The sequence below is a fragment of the Bos javanicus genome, chromosome 8, assembly GCF_032452875.1.
Source record: "Bos javanicus breed banteng chromosome 8, ARS-OSU_banteng_1.0, whole genome shotgun sequence".
NCBI lineage: Eukaryota > Metazoa > Chordata > Mammalia > Artiodactyla > Bovidae > Bos > Bos javanicus.
In genome coordinates this window covers 9,431,993-9,454,851 of record NC_083875.1, presented here as the reverse complement: position 1 = coordinate 9,454,851, position 22,859 = coordinate 9,431,993, and the positions used below count along the sequence as shown (strand labels likewise).

Sequence of the window (22,859 nt, the reverse complement as noted above, 5' to 3'; positions counted from 1 at the left end):
GCAAAAACTTCACAGTTCATTCTGTTTGGTTTAATCTCACTATATTTAATTATAAAGGTTATGTTATTAATACTAAAAGTAACATATAATTAGTGCTATATATTGATTTCCTAATGTAATGATTCACAGTCTCTCTTAAAAACTCCAGAAGAATATTAATTTCCCTCCAGACCATCTCAAAATGAGTTGATCTTCTTGTGTTCACCTTGAAGAGGTTAAGGTCAAAAGGTTAGTGCCTCCCACATGAGGACGAAGAGGCTAACTTACACCTAATAGTCTGGTTTCTACCCCAGTATAGTTTCTATCTTTAGCTTTGAGTAGAACCCACATTGACCTTAGATAACTGATAGACATATGAAGTAAAATTTAGATATTAAGTGTTACTTGTTTCAATAATTTCTCCGTTACTTTTGTAGATTGGGGGAATGTTAATCTTGAACAATCTTGTTCAGTGTTAATCAATGAATAATCTTGACAGTTGTTCTAACCTAGTGCTCTTTGAATGTTCTGTACCTAGGGACATGGGAATTAAATACATTCCTATATATACATATATCCCCTTCATGGATCACAGCCTTGGCTTTTAAAAGTAAGGTCTATTTCAAAAATAAAAATTGGGCTCTTCTGTGCCCCCAACATCCAGATATCCATTGTGGTTCATGTACCCACGTAGAATTGCTTGATCACCAACTCAGAGAACAAATAATGTCATGTCTCTTTTAGTTTTATACATAAATAAAAACTGGCTCTGAATTATACTGACAGATGAGTAGAAAGTCCAGTACTTTTCTCCTGGCAAACTAACTAACTCCAGAGAGTCTTGACTCTAGACCAGTGCCGCCATACAACCCTCTGCCCAACAGCAGTGGTCTGCCCTGCAGTGTCCGGATACTGTGGGGAAGAGAGAGGTGAGGCCAAGGGCATCTGAGCTGGTGCACGAGAGGTGGCTGGTGTGACAATATGCAAAGGGTCCTTCACCTGCCCCCGCCTGGTCCACGCCAGGCAGCTGACTGCAGTCTCCAGGATGATTTTCTATGACTTAGTGGCTTTTTGGCTCCTCTGTTAGAGCAAACAAGTCTAGTTTTAGCAGGCATCCTGGTACCATTGTTGAGTTATGTAATGTGCAGAGATATAGAGAGCAGAGTACATCATGAGAAACGCTGGGCTGGAAGAAGCACAAGCTGGAATCAAGATTGCCGGGAGAAATATCAATAACCAGAAGCATAAGATATTAAGAAGAGATGGCAGGAATACACAGAAGAACTGTACAAAAAAGATCTTCATGACCAAGATAATCACGATGGTGTGATCACTCACCTAGAGCCAGACATCCTGGAATGTGAAGTCAAGTGGGCCTTAGGAAGCATCACTACAAACAAAGCTAGTGGAGGTGATGGAATTTCAGTTGAGCTATTTCAGATCCTGAAAGATGATGCTGTGAAAGTGCTGCACTCAATATGCCAGCAAATTTGGACAACTCACCAGTGGCCACAGGACTGGAAAAGGTCAGTTTTCATTTCAATCCCGAAGAAAGGCAATGCCAAAGAATGCTCAAACTACCGCACAATTGCACTCATCTCACACGCCTGTAAAGTAATGCTCAAAATTCTCCAAGCCAGGCTTCAGCAATACGTGAACCGTGAACTTCCAGATGTTCAAGCTGGTTTTAGAAAAGTCAGAGGAACCAGAGATCAAATGGCCAACATCCGCTGGATCATGGGAAAAGCAAGAGAGTTCCAGAAAAACATCTATTTCTGCTTTATTGACTATGCCAAAGCCTTTGACTGTGTGGATCACAATAAACTGTGGAAAATTCTGAAAGAGAAGGGAATACCAGACCACCTGACCTCTTGAGAACCCTATATGCAGGTCAGAAAGCAACAGTTAGAACTGGACATGGAACAACAGACTGGTTCCAAATAGGAAAAGGAGTTCGCAAAGGCTGTTTATTTAAGTCATATAAGTCAACCCTGCTTATTTAACTTATATGCAGAGAACATCATGAGAATTGCTGGGCTGGAAAAAGCACAAGCTGGAATCAAGATCGCCAGGAGAAATATCACTAACCTCAGATATGCAGATGACACCACCCTATGGCAGAAAATGAAGAGAAACTAAAAAGCCTCTTGAAGAAAGTGAAAGAGGAGAGTGAAAAAGTTGGCTTAAGGCTCAACATTCAGAAAAGTAAGATCATGGCATCTGGTCCCATCACTTCATGGGAAATAGATGGGGAAACAGTGGAAACAGTGTCAGACTTTATTTTGGAGGGCTCCACAATCACTGCAGATGGTCATTGCAGCCATGAAATTAAAAGACGCTTGCTCCTTGGAAGGAAAGTTATGACCAACCTAGATAGCATATTCAAAAGCAGAGACATTACTTTGCCAACAAAGGTCCGTCTAGTCAAGGCTATGGTTTTTCCTATGGTCATATATGGATGTGAGAGTTGGACTGTGAAGAAGGCTGAGTGCTGAAGAATTGATGCTTTTGCACTGTGGTGTTGGAGAAGTCTCTTGAGAGTCCCTTGGATTGCAAGGAGATCCAGCCAGTCCATTCTAAAGGAGATCAGTCCTGGGTGTTCATTGGAAGGACTGATGTTGAAGTTGAAACTCCAGTACTTTGGCCACCTCATGTGAAGAGCTGACTCATTGGAAAAGACCCTGATGCTGGGAAAGATTGAAGGCGGGAGGAGAAGGGGACGACAGAGGATGAGATGGTTGGATGGCATCACCGACTTGATGCACATGAGTTTGGGTAAACTCTGGGAGTTGGTGATGGACAGGGAGGCCTGGTGTGCTTCGATTCATGGGGTCGCAAAGAGTTGGACACAGCTGAGCAACGCAAGTGAACTGATGGTTGACATATCTATGTGTATATATGATATTGATAATAGAACAGCAACCATAGTACTGACTACTTACTACATGATAATTACTGTTTTAAGCATTTTATATAAAGGGAACCATTTCTATATCTCTGACTCTATCTATAAACATACATAGATATAATGGATGTATAGATATAATGGATCTAATGGACATGTTTAGATATAGGTATGAATATATCTCTCTGTATCTTTATATAAAATTGTATGCACCCATGACTCTTGTTTCTAATTTTGAAGACTTGTATCATTTTCCAACTGTCCATTTAATTGATATAATTGATAAAGACATACAGAAAAAGAGAAAAGAAAAATCAGTAATCACAGTGCAGTGAGAGGCGGGTGTAATTAGCTTTTACACCGTAAAGAGGTTGATCTGTGCTTTTATGTTTACCTTAAAGAATAATGTGGTTTTTATTAGGTCCACTAAGTAGGGAGAGAGACTCAGATACCACGAGTTGCCTCCTCACAGGTCAGTGAAGGAGCAGAGGCTTGGCTTCCAGGGTTTCCTCTCCAGGGTAACCCTTGGACAGATCCCTGAAGCAGTAGGGGTCTTTAATCTGGGAGAGTTATTCTTAACAATACTGGATGAGGGTCTAGGAGTCTGTAATCTATCTCATCACAAACTTTGGGGTTTACTTCTGAGAATGGGGAGGTTCTGAAGATGGATTTCCGTCATTTTACATGTACTGTTTTCTCCTGTAAGAGTTGGCATTGCTGGTGGCTCTGTCACCGCATCTAGGGGGGATCATCTTATCTGAACCCTGTCGGGACCCCTCTGCACTAATTATAACATTGTTGACTAAGATTACTAATTTAATAGTCTTCACTAGTTTGCCCCCAGTGACCCCCTAATAACCAGCTTCTTCAGCAACTTCTTTATGCCGTGCAAAGTTGAGAGTGACAGTACTGCTTACCACCGAGCAGCCATTTGAACATAAAACTAGCTGATTTTATCACAGGGACCAATTGTTGAGCTAATTAGATGTGCAGTACTGCTGATGAGCCAGAAACCCAAAGTGATTTTTCCATCTAAGCCATGGTTTTCTGCAGAGTTGACTGGGTTGTAGACACCAGGCTCACCAACAATCCTTGAAGAGGAAGAAAGGCTGAAGACATTTGCTAATTTCCATTCAGATGAGGGCAGGCTGGAGAATCTCACAGGAGAGGACCTGAGAGGAACCTCAACTTCACACCGAGTTCCTTGACCTTGAAAGGGCAGGTTTCTGTTCACAGAATTTGACAGCTGCTTCATATCTTTGGTGAGCTGCAGCCTTGGCACAAATGTGGGATCTTCTTGCCTTTGGACAAAGTCTTCATGGTGGTGGTGGTGTAGTCAGTAAGTTGTATCAGACTTTTGTGACCCCCATGGACTGTAGCCCTCCAGGCTGCTCTGTCCATGGGATTTCCCAGGCAAGAGTACTGGAGGGGGTTGTCATTCCCTTCTCCAGGGGATCTTCCCCACCCAGAGATCAAACCCAGGTCTCCTGCACTGCAGGTGGATTCTTTACCACTGAGCCACCAGGGAAGCCAAAGACTTCATAATCTTTCATTAATAGCATTTTCATATTTTTTTTTTGCCAGAGTTTCATAGTGGAATCATCTGCTTATGGTATTCATTGGAGGAGATAATTGGATGTATTCTTGTTTTTGGATCACCAGATGTAGACAGTTTCCCTCTCAAGTGAGCCCGTGATGATGTTTTCTAATATTCTAAACTGACTCATAGCTTCTGGCAGGGAGGGGGGTTGTTCACATGTGATTTTTATGTCCTGAAAATCCAACTCTTCCTCATTTAGGAACTGGATCTTTTGATCAGTAATAGATTATGTTCCCTGAAATTTGCTGAAGAATTAATAAATCAAAAGACTGTTCTGGCCACATGACCTACTTCCTTCCCAATGCCTCAGAGCTTCATGAACAGTAAGCACAAGCTTTCCTCTGGACAATCTTTTTGGATGAATGTTAAATTACCCACCATGTGTCAAATATGAAACAGGGCCTTAATGTCTCTGTCTCCCAGCATGTTTGTTTATCCACCCACCCACCTATCCATCCATCCATCCATATCTTCAGCATAGCTATAGTCTCCAAGTGTTTATCATGTTTTATCTTTAATTTCAATTATCTAGCAATCTGTTACTGTACCGTACACGGTGTCATTGTAAAGCAAAGTACCCAAAATGAAAGGTAAAAAGCAACAAGTATTTCTCGGCATTGCTTCAACTTCCCTGATGGCTCAGTTGATAAAGAATCTGCCTGCAATGCAGGAGACCCCAGTCCAGTTTCTGGGTTGGGAAGATCCACTGGAGAAGGGATAGGCTACCCATTCAATATTCTTGGGCTTCCCTTGTGGCTTAGCTGGTAAAGAATCTGCCTGCGATGTGAGAGACTGGGGTTTGATCTCTGGGTTGGGAAGATCCTCTGGAGAAGGGAAAGGCTACCCACTCCAGTATTCTGGCCTGGAGAATTCCATGGATTGTATAGTCCATGGGGTCACAGAGTCAGACATGACTGAGTGTCTTTCACTTTCACTTTGATTATTTAGTTTGATCAGTGGCTGCCAATGATCCTTGGCATGTGGCCACATCCTCCCAGTCTCTAAGTAGGTGGCCAAGTGGCCTTCTCCACTCCTGTGTGTCCAGTCTCCCCCTCCTTCTCTCTTAAAGGACACATGTGATCACATGTAGGGCCCACTGGATAAGCCAGAATAATCTCCCCATCACGAGATCCTTAATTTAATCACAGCTGGGATGTCTTTGCCGTATAAAGTAACTTTTACACGTTCTGGGGATTAGGGCACGGACGTTTGGCCGGCAGCAGTATTGAGCCTACTACAGTCCTCAGGCCTGGATTCCATCCTGCAATTGTCGCATGCCATGACTCATGTGACAGTGGTAGCCTTTGGAGGCTGAAACTGGGAGTTCTTTTTTCCTGGGCTGCTCACCCAGTGGGCACACATCTGGCTTCTTCTGAGCCCCAAGGCCACACAGATCACACTTGGTACCCCAGAGAGGATGGAGCTTGCTCTCCTTTCTCTAGGGAACCTTGTCTAGTTTTGAACAGAGATACAAATTTGTATCAGCTTATCCTCTTTCAAACATCTCTACCTTCAAAAAAGATCCAGCTTTATCCCCATCCTGCTTACCAAAATAAAGTAGCATACTAAAAATAACAACAGGGAAAAAATCCTGAGAACTAGATTTGGAGGAGAAAACTGTGTGTGTGTGTGTGTGTGTGTGTGTGTGTGCATAATCAAAATAATGTTTGAATGGTTGGAGAGGATGTGCTAGTGCTGTCTTAGTCACTTACTACCTGTGGATCCCTGACTTCTATTTCTTGTCTTCATTTTAAAATTATCTGAGTGTGGATAGCATAATTTCCTCATAGATTTGTTATAAGAATTAAATAATATTTTCTATATATGTAAAAATACATTAAAAATTCTATATATGTAAAAATACCTCTTGTTATGGACATATATGTGTATGTATGTATGTATGTATACACACACACACACATACTATAATATAGCTAGCGTTTGTACCCACCCAATATTCATTCAATGAAGCTAAGCCCCTTCAGTCTTCCAGTCAAGAAATAGTCAATTGAGAGAAACTAAATATACTCAATAAATATCCAGTTATGCTATAATCATAATAATATAACTGGACCTGATAATTCCCTACCAGAAGGTTCAGATCTTTTGTGTTTCCTTATATGCATCGATAGCCTGAAAATTTGAAAATGTCTTTCCTTCTGTACCTTCCCCAGTAAATTAATACATTAATTACCTTATCAGCTATTAATTATATACTGATTAGTTGCCAGACTCACATTACAGTTGTTTCAAACACAGCTATCAGAAGAAGGATCTCGTAAGGTTTCTTTTCAATAAACTGTGCTACGCAGCAGCACAGAAGCCCATGTGTCACAAATGCTCTTCCCTGTAGACCATTCTCTGGGAACTGTCCTAACTTTAAGTGGGCTGTCTGGGGGCTCCTGGTTCATCCTTGTTTCCCCCAAGACCTGGTTCTGTTCTTCGAATCTAGCAGATTGTCAGCAAATATTTGTTGACCTGAACCGAAAAGATGTAGCAGAGTCAGGAACCATCTTTACTCCTTGTTACAGACTGAATAGTTGAGTCCTCCAAAAATTTGTATTTTGAAGCCCTAACTCTCAATGTGATAGTATTAGGATCTGGGGTCTTTGAATGATTAGAGTTAGATGAGGTCATGAGGGTGGGGCCCTCATGGTGGGATTAGTGTCCTTGTAAAAAGAGACACCAGAGAGCACCCTCTCCCTCTCTTTCTCTCTCCCCTCAAGCACACAGAGAAGAGGTTACCTGAGCACACAGTGAGACGGTAGTCATCTCTACTACTACTACTACTACTACTACTACTACTACTAAGTCACTTCAGTCGTGTCCAACTCTGTGCGACCCCACAGATGGCAGCCCACCAGGCTCCGCTGTCCCTGGGATTCTCCAGGCAAGAACACTGGAGTGGGTTGCCATTTCCTTCTCCAATGCATGAAAGTGAAAAGTGAAAGTGAAGTCGCTCAGTCGTGTCCGACTCTTCACGACCCCATGGACTGCAGCCCACCAGGCTCCTCTGTCCATGGGATTTTCCAGGCAAGAGTACTGGAGTGGGGTGCCATTGCCTTCTCCTGAAATAATATTCACAATGAAACCTATCCTGCTGGCACCTCCCTTCCTCCAGAACTGGGAGAAATAACTGTTTTTTTTTTTAAACCCACCCAGTCTGTAGTACGTGTTGTGGCAGCCAGAGCTTACTGAGATGCCAGGAAAGGGCGGGGAGAACCTCGGCGGTGGGTGAGGGTACCTGGCTGGGGTCCTGCTCTGCCTTACTGACTCTGACCTTGGATGAGCCCTTACAGCTCTACTTCCTTGTGTATAAAGTGGGAAGATAAGAACAGCAAAAGTTTTTATAAATCATAACAGTTTCTTGTGCTTTGCCCCACGTCATATGAGTGGTAACCCCACCCCACACAGGGAGGTCATTCAGGATCTGCCCTCCTACCTGCCTTAGAAAGAAAGGGAAGCTTAAATGGCTTCATTCACCTTTCCAAGATGACCCAGGGAATACATATAGTCAGTGAAAGCCATCTGACTCTGCATTCCATATGATTTCCTCACACACTGTACTGGGTAATCTGTCAAGCATTTCATGAATATCACGGTTTAATGGGGTGACTCCAGAGACAAGGCTATTGGCAACAACTTCATCCTGTTTTTCCAGGGGCCCTCAGATTTCAAACCATTGAAGAAATTTAGGATCAGAGAACCTTCCTGTCATGAACAGAGAAAATGGCAGGCTGATTCCTGTTTCTTTGTTCACAAAGAAATGGATAGGTTGTGTTCTAGATATATCCCTTCTCGATCCCTTGCATTCTCTATGCTCTGATGTGAAAACCAGCAACAGCACTAAAAGACTCTGCTTTTCATCAACACCAAAAATCATTTATGAATATTTGCATCTAAGCACCCTGAGTAGACATAGGTAAATGTCAGTTGATATTTTATGGTTTTGGGGATTAGCCAGCTCTTCCTCTTTTTTTTTTTTTTAACTTGTGCTATTGTTTAAAGCACGCATGGAGTTATGATTTTTAAATGTCCATGGAAAAGCCCTGAATAATTCATTCACTTACCTTAGTCCAAGAGAAAAATCCCTTTGTCTGCCCAGCAATAAAGATGAAATTCCTCTTACACAGGTATTATTATGAACCCTAAACAAGAACGTGTGAAATGAATGTTTTTAAAATGCCCATTTCTGGGAGGCAGGCGTCTATATCTCTGTGTGTGCAGCCATATAGACAGATAAATCTTTGGCCTTAATGGTTTAGTTGCACCGAGTGATTATTTTCATTTCTACTTATTACTGTGTGTTAGACTCCTCGTGTATGAGTATGAATTGCTCTTTCTTGACTGTATTTAGAAATATCCGCATTACCCTTGGGTATTTGTTCATTAATAGGAGGTGGGGAGAGAAAAAGCTTGTAATAATGGGCTTTACATATTATTAAACTGTGTGCGTTCACATTAGGGTCCAAGTGGAAAAAAATCTGGTTTGTGTTACTGCCCTCTGGTGGTTGCAGTGTGTTGCTGCAGTGGCAGGGAAGTAAGCGCGTCCCTCGGGTGGAGCTCTGCCTGCGGTGGCTGAGAGCCATGCAGACCCCCGGGCTTTGCGGGCCATCAGTCTTTGCTTCACATTTACTGCTCTTCATCCAGGTGCACTGCAAGCACCCTAGGATTCTGCTCAGTGGCCAGAATAATGATCAAAAAGCCCGTATCCACACAAAATAACTCTGACCAACGTAGGGTGACATTCCAGTGAATTCAGATTCTCCGCGGACCACACTCTTTCTCATCTTTCCAGATCAGCGTGAGAAGATGCAATGGCTCCCCTTGTGCGACATATGTAACCCCTGTGGTATCCAGAGTGACTTTGGATGTCTCCAGATGAGTGTTTTCAATGTTAATAGTTATGTGTTAATATTTTACCATGTTTTAGGCACAATGCAGGGAGTGTTTGATACCCATGGCCTCCTGGAGGTAGGTGCTGACCAGGAGATGGTGCCCACGCACAGCGGCTCTCTCTGCAGCGATGCAGCACTGGGTTGGTGAGCTGTTGGTTGATGGGGCAAGGTGCACATGGAGGTGGGGGGATGACTGGGAGCAGCAGCAGCTCAGCTTCTTGCGTGTGGTGTGACCTTGGAGTGTTCACCTCGATAAGCCTGGGTGTCCTGATTTGTTGAATAGGATCGTAATGGCTCCTTCTTAGGGTGCTGTAGCTTTTTAAAGGTGCGGTGCACATGTCAGGCGTCTGTCTCGGAATAGGGTCCCCTGTCTCCCCACACTCAGACACTTCTCTGAGCCTGCTTTCCTCCCTGATTGAATCCTGCTGTGCTTGCCACGCTCATTCTGTTCTTCATCAGGCCCACTGTAAGCTTCCATGTTCTTCTCCCTCTTGAATACAGGTGGGCTCTCTCCTGTGGAGTGCACTCCACTTGGCACCCTGCACAAAGCAGGCTCTTTTCTGGTGCTTGTGGCAGGAGTTAAGCACAGGAGCAAAATAATTCTAAGTGACGTTTGCCCGTCCTTTGACAGTCAGTGTCTTGCATCTATCAGATGAGCACAGGACCTATCCATTGTCCCTCCTGTCTCCCTGATTCATGTGGTCTGATAGGGTTAGGTTCCTACCCATGGGCTGCAGGCAGGGAGGAGGAAAGGTCTGCAGTGTCTAGAGCCCGCCTGAGCTAATCTCTCTCTTATCTTACCAACTGATATACATATAGGTTTATGGTCTGCGCCTGCGTGCACATGCTCTACTTGTTAATTTCAGCGGAAGAGAAAGGAAAGGCAATGGGAACATTTTAAATAACAGTATTTTGCAGTAGGATAGGGTCTATTCTAGAGATGACAGAGGAGCCTTTGTTGCTCATGCAGGTAGATTTATAAGCGTTGCCCTAGCTTAATCTGTGTAAAAAACACACTCCCGTCTTCTTAGGAGTGGTCTGATGGGAGAAACTACCCCGGGGTGGGGATTGGCGGCGGGGCGGGGGGAGGAGCCCTGATAGTTCAGGGATAAACGGAGTGAAGCAGGGTTGTTGTCTGCCTTTAAAATCCTTGTGGATTTTGTCTCAGCTCTGTGTGATTCGAAGTTTCTCCGCTTGCCCTCCATGGAGCTTCCCACTCTCTTCCTAAATGGCTGCAGAACGCCCGCTTACATGTCTGCTATGGAGACGATGTTCATTTAAGGCTTCGAGAAGTCAGAGCTTTCATGTTGGCCGTGAAAGCCAGAGAGCCGCAAGCACCTCAGTGGCGGAGATGAAAGGACATGCGTGTGTGTTTGGAACTTAAAGGACAAGGAGAAAAAGAAAATAGATGTTACCGCTTTGCACTTACTTCAAAATATGCCTGACTCCCTCTGGTGGGACCGTTTAACTCCAAATGCGTCCCCCCCCCCCATCCCCCACCACTCCCCGAACATGCTCCCCGCCCCCACCACATTCATCTTGGCTCATGTGACATCTGTTCTGGGCACTGCGGAGCAAGTCTTCTCGTTGCCATGGCAGCCAGTGGAGAGAGCCCGCCCATTGGCTGCTAGCGGAGAGGAGGAAAAAAGGCCCACAGTGTCAGAGGTCGTGTGCCTAGGGCCCGCCTGCCACTGTTTTCAGTCAGCTGCTGGCGGGGCCACATTAGCGGAGCGCGAGGCAGCGGGCAGAGGCCCACAGGGACCACCCGCCACAGCTGTGGGCACCGCCGGGCAGGATGGGGGCCCCCGAGGTCAATGTCATTAGTTTCTCCCTCAAGTGTGAAGTGCGTGAAGGACAAAAGCAGAGCCTGTGGAGAAGAGTGGGCTGCCTTTTCCTTCACCTTGAACTACTCTGAGCTCTCTTTTCTTCTGTAGCATTTGGATTGAAATTCCTAGGATGACCCTTCCTACTCCCAGCCTTCCCCATAGTGAGAGAGGCCCTGGGCTCCAGTTAAGCTGTCGAAATCAAAGCCTGTCTCAGATTCCATTTACCTTGACCATTGCCCTGTCACTCTAACACCAAAAGAGGACAGCATTCCATTTCAAAATCTACACCCAAAACCTGATTGTTTTTAAAATCGTTTTCCTCTTGTTGAAGTCGTCGCTGAATTTCATGATGTGATTGGAATCATAGCTTTAGGGTCTCGTAGTCATGGCGTCAGAGCTATAGGTCACTCACATTCTTACCTCCTGGCCAAGTGAATCTCTGTCCCCAGGGCCTGATAGCGCACATGGACAGGTAGAGGGAGGAGCAGCCTTGAAATCCTCATTTGCTGAACCCCAGCTGCCTCTCTTGGCTCCCTTCTCCAGGTGGGTTTTAGGTCCCCACTGATGAGTGATGGGGTGTCCTGGCACCAGCCACACCCGGGGCCTTCAGTCTCCAGAGCATGGCACCGGTTGGGATTTGGCTGGGTGGCTCCTTGGGCAAACACTGACACCACCAGTTCAGCATAATTGAGGCTGGAGAAGGAAGGTTCATGAACATTTCCTCATCTGTTCCTCCCGTGTGTGGTCCCTGCTTCACAGGAGGCTGAACCTGGTGGTCTCCAAGGTCACACACTTGTAGATGGGTGAGCTCGGAATGCACACTGCAGTTCTTTGCTTCCAAACTCTGTTCGCATTCGTCACTGAAGCTGCAGTGGGCCCCTGGATGTCTAAGGCCCCCGCAGATTTATCTATGGGGAAGGTAGCCTATGATGAAGACCATTCCTCCCAGCTCTACTCGTGCTTTGTCATGCCTGTTTCACACTTGATGAGAAGGTATCGTTGGTGTTTAATTTGTCGAGATCAGAGACTAATGGCTTGAGGAATTTTTCTTGCTCCTTATGGCAGCTGCTTGGCTTATAGCTCCTGGCTGATGACAAGGAGGGGATTTGTGTCAGAACCAGTGAGACCAAGTTGAAAATTACCATCCCCTTTGCTTCATCCTCTCAGACTTATTTATTTTGGCCCCTTATTTATGTTCATATAGTTTGGGCTATATCAGAATAGAAATGTGGGGGGATTCCCTGGTGGTCCAGTGGTTAGCACTCAGCACTTCCACTGTAGGGAGCAGGGATTCGAGTCCTGATCAGAGAACTAAGATCCTGCAAGCAGCATGGAGTCGCCAAAAAAGAAATGTGCCACAAAAGAATGTTGGAGAAGGTCTGTGTTATTAATGTCTGCCTGTCTGCCATCTTTGCTCATTCCTTTGGCCTGAATCTAGAAGTTTGAGGGTTTACTCCTGAATCTTTGAAAGAACTAAGGAACAGAAAAAGAAGTCATGTCACTTACTGTCTTTGTATGATTATAAAAGAGTGACTGCTTCTGCAGTTCGGCCAAACCAGGACCAAGACGGTTGCCAGTGATCCAGGTACTAGTCTTTGTATCCACGTGCTGATCAGTCAGGAAAGTTGACAGACAGCGGGATGGGCTGGAAAGGAGGCAGGCAGTCCCCACAAGCTTGCTGTCAAATCCAGTATCCTGAGTCACTAGAGGTTATTAAACCTACCAGCAAAACTGATCGCGTTCCTCTCCTCCCTCTTACACTGAGAACAGTACCCACTTAGGGAAAATTAAGCAAAATTGAGAGCCTTTGCATTTCTAGAAATAGGACCTTAACAAGCATTCAGAAGAATGTGCTTCAGTGGCAAGAATGCTAGAATATTTCACAGTGCAACTCATATGATGCTTTTTATCAAAACTCGAGTGGTGAAGTTACCATGAGTCATATTTTGCCCGAAAAGATAGGATCAAGTCTGTACAGTAAAGATATAAGAAAGTAGGTTTTCACTTAAAAAACCTACAAACAACTGTTCTTCTAATTACACTTTCCACTCACCCCAGCATTCACTGCTAATGCTCTTTTTATCGTCCTTGATCTGTCTTTATGAGGCCATAAGAAAAAAATGTAGTGAGAAACAGGTTAACAGTGAGTTTTCCAGAAAGAAAATTAAACAAGCAAAAGCCAGGGAAGTTCCTGGTGTCCGTTTAAACACGTGGAAGAGAAGTCAGTCAACGCCCTGAACTGCTAAGAAATCCTCCACCGCCTGCCATCATGATTCCCTGGAGACACAGGGCTAAGACCACTGATGTCACTCCTCCTGCTGCCCACTCCACACTGAAAGCACAACCAGGTTTCTTTCCTCCCCCCAACCCATTTTCTTATCTGTAAGTTTAGACTCATCTATCTGGAGAAATTTCTCTAAGATATTTAATGCAACATTATTTAGCCACATGATGTGGATTAATGGTTGTATAACATGACCTTTAGGGTTTCCAAGGTGGCTCAGTGGTAAAGAATCCGCCTGCCAATGCAGGAGACACAATAAATGGAGGTTTGACCCCTGGGTCAGGAAGATCCCTAGAGGATGAAATGGCAACCCACTCCAGTATTCTGTCCTGGGAAATCCCGTGGACAGAGGAGCCTGGTGGGCTACAGTCCATGGGGGTCACAAAGAGTTGGCCATGACTGAGCATAGCACAGCAGCAAAATGACCCTTGATGTCCTCACTAATTCTCAGATTGTATAACATAATGACTTAAATTGAAGAAAGTGGGGAAAACCAATAGACTACTCAGGTATGACCTAAATCAAATCACTTACAATTATACAGTGGAAGTGAGAAACAGATTTAAGGGACTAGATCTGATAGACAAAGTGCCTGATGAACTATGGACAGAGGTTCGTGACATTGTACAGGAGATAGGGAGCAAGACCATCCCCAAGAAAAAGAAAAGCAAAAAAACAAAATGGCTGTCTGAGGAGGCCTTACAAATCGCTGTGAAAAGAAGAGAAGTGAAAAGCAAAGGAGAAAAGGAAAGATATTTGAATGCAGAGTTCCAAAGAATAGCAAGGAGAGATAAGAAAGCTTTCTTCAGTGATCAATGCAAAGAAATAGAGGAAAGCAATAGAATGGGAAAGACTAGAGATCTCTTCAACAAAAATTAGAGATACCAAGGGAACATTTCATGCAAAGATGGCCTCAATAAAGGACAGAAATGGTATGGATCTAACAGAAGCATAAGATATTAAGAAGAGGTGGCAAGAATACACAGAAGAACTATACAAAAAAGATCTTCACGACCCAGATAATCACGATGGTATAATCACTCACCTAGAGCCAGACATCCTGGAATGTGAAGTCAAGTGGGCCTTAGGAAGCATCACTACAAACAAAGCTAGTGGAGGTGTTGGAATTCCAGTTGAACTCTTTCAAATCCTGAAAGATGATGCTGTGAAAGTGTTGCACTCAATATGCCAGCAAATTTGGAAAACTCAGCAGTGGCCACAGGACTGGAAAAGGTCAGTTTTCATTTCAATCCCAAAGACAGACAATGCCAAAGAATGCTCAAACTACTGCACAATTGCACTCATCTCACACGCTAGTAAAGTAATGCTCAAAATTCTCCAAACCAGGCTTCAGCAATACATGAACCGTGAACTTCCAGATGTTCAAGCTGGTTTTAGAAAAGGCAGAGGAACCAGAGATCAAATTGCCAACATCCGCTGGATCATGGAAAAAGCAAGAGAGTTCCAGAAAAACATCTAGTTCTGCTTTATTGACTATGCCAAAGCCTTTGACTGTGTGGATCACAGCAAACTGTGGAAAATTCTGAAAGAGATGGGAATACCAAACCACCTGACTTGCCTCTTGAGAACCCTATATGCAGGTCAGGAAGCAACAGTTAGAACTGGACATGGAACAACAGACTGGTTCCAAATAGGAAAAGGAGTACATCAAGACTATATATTGTCACCCTGCTTATTTAACTTCTATGCAGAGTACATCATGAGAAACGCTGGGCTGGAAGAAGCACAAGCTGGAATCAAGATTGCCTGGAGAAATATCAATAACCTCAGATATGCAGAAGACACCACCCTTACGGCAGAAGTGAAGAAGAACTAAAGAGCCTCTTGATGAAAGTGAAAGAGGAGAGTGAAAAAGTTGGCTTAAAGCTCAACATTCAGAAAACTAAGATCATGGCATCTGGTCCCATCACTTCATGGCAAATAGATGGGAAAACAGTGGAAACAGTGGCTGACTTTATTTTTTGGGCTCCAGAATCACTGCAGATGGTGATTGCAGCCATGAAATTAAAAGACACTTACTTCTTGAAAGGAAAGTTATGACCAACCTAGACAGCATATTAAAAAGCAGAGATATCACTTTGTCAACAAAGATCTGTCTAGTCAAGGCTATGGTTTTTCCAGTAGTCATGAATGGATGTGAGAATTGGACTATAAAGAAAGCTGAGCACCAAAGAATGGATGCTTTTGAACTGTGGTGTTGGAAAAGACTCTTGAGAGTCCCTTGGACTGCAAGGAGATCCAACCAGTCCATCCTAAAGATCAGTCCTGGGTGTTCATAGGAAGGACTGATGCTGAAGCTGAAATTCCAATACTTTGGCCACCTGATGCGAAGAGTTGACTAATTGGAAAATACCTTGATGCTGAGAAAGATCGAGGGTAGGAGGAGAAGGGGTCGACAGAGGATGAGATGGTTGGATGGCATCATCAACTCAATGGACATGGGTTTGGGTAAACTCCCGGAGTTGGTAATGGACGGGGAGGCCTGGCGTGCTGCGGTTCACAGGGTCACAAAGAGTTGGACACGACTGAGCAACTGAACTAAACGGAACTGATAACATAATGATGATTTATATATATATATATATGGACTGGGTTAGAGTTTGATATCCTCTCAGTAGATTTATTGGGCACCTGCTGTATACCAGGAGACTACATGACAGCACTTGTTTTTGATCTAAACACTAAACTCTTGACACCGTGTGTTGTTTGCATCAGTTTCTTACAGGGCAATAAACACAATGTACAGGATCTTTCAAATATAGCTTGAATGTTTGTTTTATTTAGGCATTCTCATTTCCTTAAGGAAAGCATCAGACCCCTCATGCCACAAGGATACCTTTCCAAGCTTAGAAACACATTTACCAGTGTAGATACTTTATTACAAAATAGAAAGATTCAGTAGGAAAGAAAAATCCTTGTGGAAGGAAAAAGGAACCTGGTTTCAGGAATATCATTATTTGTGCCATGAACACTTATTTATTGTTTTTACACATATTCACCCAAAGGGTGTGGTATGGTTTCAGGAATTCACAGAGCACAACACCCAAGCACTTGTGATAGGAAAATGGTATTCAGCAAAGTGCTCTTCTTTCTGCTACATCAGTTTGTAAAGTGGTCCTAAAAACACACACGTTCTTTGTTATGACAGCACGGCTTTGTGTTTCTGATATAAGACTAACAGGACTTGAAGGCAGGGGTAAATTAGGAGCCTAGAATATTGAGGACTGCGGGTTGATAAGCAGTAAATGAGCAGTGCTTGGCATACCTAGTCGCTTCAGTCACGTCCGAGTCTTTTGCAACCCCGAGGAGCCCACCAGGCTCCTCTGTCCATGGGATTCTCCAGGCAAGAATACTGGAGTGGGTTGCCCTGCCCTCCTCCAGGGGATCTTCCCGACCCAGGGATCAAACCCGTGTCTCCTGCATTGCAGGCAGATTCTTTACCACTGAGCCACCGGGGACGCCCAAATGAACAGTAGGAATCCTCAAAGAGTCGTGGAAGAGAAAGTATCCTTATGTAGGAGGTAAAGGCAAGGAGGGTGTGTTGAGGGGTCAGGTGGGACTAAGAAGAAAATGCAGGCCACTGTATGTACGTTATGGAAAAGGCACCTGGGAACATAGACCTGGGGAGAGAAGCAGAGCAGAAAATGAAAGCCGGGCCAGAATCAGGCTTTCTTGGTAGGAAAAAAAAACAAAAACGCGTATTTTAAGACTGAGAGAACACTGGAAAGATCACACAGACCAAAAAATGTGTGAGAAGCGCTGCCTCTGTGCTGAAAGTTTCTACCACCACCTGATGGGTTTTTGTGGTGCTTCAGCCACTCATGGGTTCCCAGGTGGCTCAGTGGTAAAGAATCCGCCTGCCAATGCAGGAGACGTGGATTCGATGCCTGGGTCGGGAAGAGCCCCTGGAGAAGGAAATGGCAACCCGCTCCAGTATCCTTGCTTGGGAAACCCCATGGAGAGAGGAGCCTGGTGGGCTACAGTCCATGGGGTGGCAAAGGGTCGGACACGACTAAAGAACAACAGCAGCCACGCATGTGACTTTTTAAAAGTAATTTGCTCCTCTGCACAGTGGAGCTAATAATCCTCAGCCCACTTGCTCACACTGTGGGGCTGGAAGATCTAGGGAGATGCAGGCATGAAGACCATTGTCAACTCAAAATGTAGATGCCCGGTCTGAGCTGGATTGCGGTTGCTGTGGCAGAAGAGAACCCAGTTCCCAGTCCTGGAAGCCAGGCCGCGTTTTCCATCTGATGGCAGAGCTGACATTTTGTTCTTTCTGATTTTTTTTTCACTCACCGGGGTTCTTAACTGGTTCTTATGCAGAGTGATGACATGATTGCCAAGAGAAAGTGGAGGGTGGCTTCCATATAAAAGTTTTATCTTCTCTGCATCACCAGCTATCACCCTTTGCTTTAGCTTGAAACACCATAGCTCATGGATCCACACTCCTGGCCCATGTTTCAGTTGGTGTTTGTGAAATCCTTTTTTTTTTTTAATTTTTATTTTATATCGGAGCATAGGCAATTAACAATTTTGTGATAGTTTCATATGAACCGCGGACTGTTCAGGGACTTGGACATACATATACATGTATCCATTCTCCCCTGAATGGCCCTCCCATCCACATGACATTGAGCAGAGTTCCCTGTGCTGTACAGGGTCCTTACTGGTTATCCATTTTAAATATAGCAGTGTGTACACGTCCATCCCAGTGGATTTTGTGAAATTCTTTCATTGCTGTCCCATTCTTTGAATTTGGAGGCAGGCGCTTTTCTGTAACTTATTGGCTAGATAGCTTCTTGAGAAGGCAACCCATCCTTTAAATCAGAGTTGAGTGTGTATCACGAATTGCCATAATTTATAATCAGATTCTAAACTGGCCACTTTTAAATTGGGATCTGTTTAGAGGTCAGCATATTTAACACAAGCAAAATAAACTCCACACCTATCTGTGCAGGGTTTTTTCTCCCATAAGTAATGGGGTTTTCACTGCAGATTGACAACTTAGGAGAAGCGGGGATTTTTGTGGCCTCTCCTTTTATTGTGTCCTCAGGCCCTGTCCCACCCAGGCCTCACACACACACACACACACAAAATCCTGTCTTGGGACTTCCCTGGGGGTCCAGTGGTTAAGACACTATGCTTCCACTGTAGTGGACGTGGGTCGATCCCTGGTCGGGGAACTAAGATCCCCCATGACGAGTGCGGCCAAAAAATGGAAAAAACAGAAACTAAAAAAAAAAATTATTAAAAAAAAAAAAAAAAGCGTGACTGCTCAGCATTTGGAAGAACACTCTGCATCAATTTCGCTGTGTTTATTGGCTGAGCCTCCAGTTCGTTTCAGGTAGAGAGCAATGCTCATGAGCTAATAAACATAACATTTCTTCCAGTAAAAAAAGGCAGAGAAGAAAGCCAACTAGTATAGTGCTGGTGTGGAAAAGACTTTCAAATGTGAAATGACTTATCCCTCTAATGATATAGTTATTTAAAAGCCAAGCCAGAAGCTGACTTGTTTATAGGGTTCTATATTCTGGAGTCCCACCCAGACCTACCGAATTAGAATCTTCACGGGTGGAGCCAAGAATCGTGAAATGGTTTAAACTTTCCAAGTGATTCTGATGCATAGCTAGGTTTGGGAAGCTCAGCATAGTGGCTGAGCCCTTAGTCTTGGGTGTCCCTAGTCCTTAGTCCTCAGACCTAGGACTCAGTCTTGGGGGTTTGAGCCTGGATGACTCCCTGAACCAGTTAACTTCAATTTCCTAATCTCCAACATGGATCTAATCTAATCATGTGTTCCTGGGGAGAGTACTGTATAGAATAAATGAGATGGCACATTCCAAGCCCCTGGTTTGCAGAAGAGCTTTGATCAGTAGAAATCATCTTCCCCCCTTTGGTGCATCTTGGCACCTTGTCCTTAGCAGAAACTGAAATCTTGAGTCACATCAGCAGTTGGCATTTCCCGGCAAATGATGTGCTCGACAAATGAGACACTGAACACTCAGCTGTTGATGAGGAAGGGCTGGGCTGGAGCACTTGCTCACTGAGGTGTGTTGATAACTCACTTTGCACCAGTACATTTCCTCCCCTGACGTCAGCTGCACCCCCGAGGCGCTCTCTGCCCCACGAGGTGTTCATCACAGCTGTCCGTCCCACTCTCCTTCTGTGCCTGTGAATCAGCTGGGTCGGCTCCACTCCAGGAGTTAAAATGGCTCGTTCGTAATCAGCTGTGTCAAAGCTAATGGTCCTTTTTGTTCTTAAATTCTGCTCTCCAGGCTTTGAGATTTTAGGCGATTTCATTTCCATTGGTCTTCTAGGCATGACTTGAGCAGCAATTCTCTGACTTTTTGATCCCTGGACCTCTAAAATCTCCAAAAAATAATTGAGGACCCCAGTGATCTGTTTTGGGGGGTTGTGTCTATAGATAGTACCATATTAGGAATGAAGGCTGAGATTTTGAAGACACAAGCACACATTCCATTAGCCATCAGAGTGATGATGTCATCAGGCTTCCTGTAGCTTCCTGAAGGTGGAAAATCCCACCTTCACTGGTGAGAAAATGAGAGTGAAAGAAGGAAATAGGTCTTAGTACTTTGACAATAGTTTTGGCCTTGTGGACCCTAGAAAAAGTGTTGGGGACACTCACGGGTCCCTTTTTCACTCTGAATTGCTGATGATCCCTCAGAGTATGTCCTGCCCTGTTGATCTGTCCCAGAGAAGCACAGAGATCAAAGCAGAGGTCATTGAACCATTCACCCATACAGCTGGGAGCATCTCTTCCAGAAGGCCTCAGAGCTTGGTTGCCAAACTGAGTTCACTCAGGTTAATGGCTTAGGGCCCAGGCTCAAGTGAAAGATAGCTGGGTTCCAACCCAGCTGTGCTTCTGGTGACTCTGGGCAAGTTTCTTAGCTTCTCTGGCCTCTGTGTCCTCACATATGAAATGTGGATCATAAAAATACTCACCTGGTGGGCTTGCTAGGAAAATTAAATAAGAATGTTTAGAAAGGAACAAGCATCTTGCAGAAGTATCCAGTAAATATTAGCCATAACTACGTTCTGATGGAACCCCCTGGCTTGTTAATCCTTTTATATTCCTCTGTTAACTTCAAAACCATCTTGGAGGTGTGTGTGCACGCTCAGTCGCTTCAGTCGTGTCCACTCTTTGTGACCCCATGTACTGTAGCCCACTCAGCTCCTCAGCCTATGGGATTCTCCAGGCAAGAATACTGGAGTGGGTTGCCATGCCCTCTTAGAGGTGTATGTTTGTATTAATAACAGGTAGCCGCCATCACTCCTGGAAATTACTGCCGCTTTCCACAGCCCTGGTCACCATTGCTCCTCTTTCTGCCAACCCCCAGGTTGGCTGAGCAAGTGAGCAGAGCACAGGGTTTCCAGGCTGCACGGCGAGTGCCATCTCTCTCCGCCTTCCCACCAGACTGAAGGCAGAGCTAAAATCAGATGCGATGAGTTTACACGTCAGACCCAACAATCATGCTGTACATCATGCTGGCTTGATCGGTGTTTTCAAGGTGGTATGAAACCCCTAATGCTCCAGCTCATAGTATTATTACACTCGAATAAACAGAAGCATGATTTATAATGATAAAAATTTGTTTGTAGCATATGTTTGTCTTTTACTTTTCTTCCCCCCTAAGTGGAATGTGTGTTTCTGTAGCACCTTCCATGTTGCAAATTGCATTCCCAAACCTCTTTTTAATTGTCTATTAATCAATTCATGGGAGAATTCAGCGATGGTAGGTGACCCAGTTTTCCTTATTTGACAAATGTAAATGTAATGCCTCATTCCTTGCAGGGGGTGGTGGGGAAGCCCCTGGTGGCCCTCACATGTAAGTCAACAGATTTCTGTTGCAAAAAATGTTAATATTGTTTTTAAACCCTATGGGTGAACTTAAAGACTTTACTAACACAGATAACAAAGACTGGGGTTTTAAAGTGATGTCCTGTAAATAACTAGTTTGACATATCCAAGCACGTGAGATAATCTACAAGCCATCTCAGACCCTGTCCAGCATATACAGGGTATCAGTAAGGAATGAAGAAATTAACTCATCCTCATTCTTGCTGAGTGTCTCTCTGGGAGCCACCTCTTGTGGCTGTTGGTCACCCAAAGGTCTTTGAAGCTATAACACCCTGTAGTCCCAGCTGGCAGCATCATGCCCAGAACTGACGTGGGATCATCAGCTCTGAGCAGTGGGATTGGAGCTTCTTCTCCCTCTCACTAAGGATTTAGCATGTGTCCTCTAAAAGATGTTGGCTTTGGATGAACAGACCTGGGTCCTCACCCTGTCCCTTGTACCCGCAGCTGTAGGAGGGAGGACAGGGCCTCTGTTTCTCTGGTTGTCCTTCTTCCCGTGGGTACAAAGGTGTCTCAGCAGCTGTCCCCTCTAATGCTGGTCTAGAGAGTGGTGGCTGGTTCCCTCCATCCTTGGGCATGCAAAACCAGCCACACCCTATGGCCTTGAGGGGAGGAGGAAGTTGCAAAAAATGAGAATCAAAAAGCATCAAGCTGCTGGACAAGCTGATCTCAGTGATTTTGAGTGAACCTGGAACTTGGATTCTCAAGTTTCCAAGACAGGAAAGCTCAGTTGAACAAAATATTCTCTATTCCTGGGTGAGGTGGTGGATTTCGAAGACCTCGCATCCAGTCTTGGGTCTGTGAATGACTGGCGTGGACATATTTCTTTTTCCTTAGTGTATCAATTATCTGTCACTGCATAACAAACCACCCCAAAGCTTACTGCTGCTGCTGTTGCTAAGTCGCTTCAGTCGTATCCGACTCTGTGCGACCCCATAGATGGCAGCCCACCAGGCTCTACCGTCCCTGGGATTCTCCAGGCAAGAACACTGGAGTGGGTTGCCATTTCCTTCTCCAACCAAAGCTTACTAGTTGCAAGCAAAAATGATTTTCTGTTTCTTGTCCATGTGACTATATTTAGATGGTGGCTGGGCTCAGCTGGGCAGCTGGGAGGTCTGGACCTCTTTCTCTTCACAAGGACTTTCCTCCTCCATAAGGTTAGAGCAGGCTGGATTGCCTCACGGGATGGTGGTGGCAGCATGCTATGCCCTGGTGTGCAAATGCTAACCACACCTCTGCTGACTTTGCTGATGCTCCTTTGGCTGAAGCGCACCACGTGTTCAAGCTCAAAGTTGGTATGGGAGGGGCTTGCCCAAGAATGTGTGTATTAGTAGGTGTGAGGCATTGAGGCTATTAGTATACAGTCTCTCCTTTACTCTTGGCCTCAGTCTTTTGATCAGTGGGATGGGAATGTGTTGCATAGAGGACCAGCCTGGGAGTCAAGAGACATACTTTTTACATCCAGTCTGT

At 44.6% G+C, this 22,859-nt stretch overlaps 1 protein-coding gene across 4 annotated transcripts in view; it reads left to right on the top strand.

Annotated features, from left to right (window-relative positions):
- Nucleotides 1–22,859, top strand: part of MSRA (methionine sulfoxide reductase A) — a 385,719-nt gene that overhangs the window by 287,463 nt on the left and 75,397 nt on the right. The window lies entirely within an intron of this gene.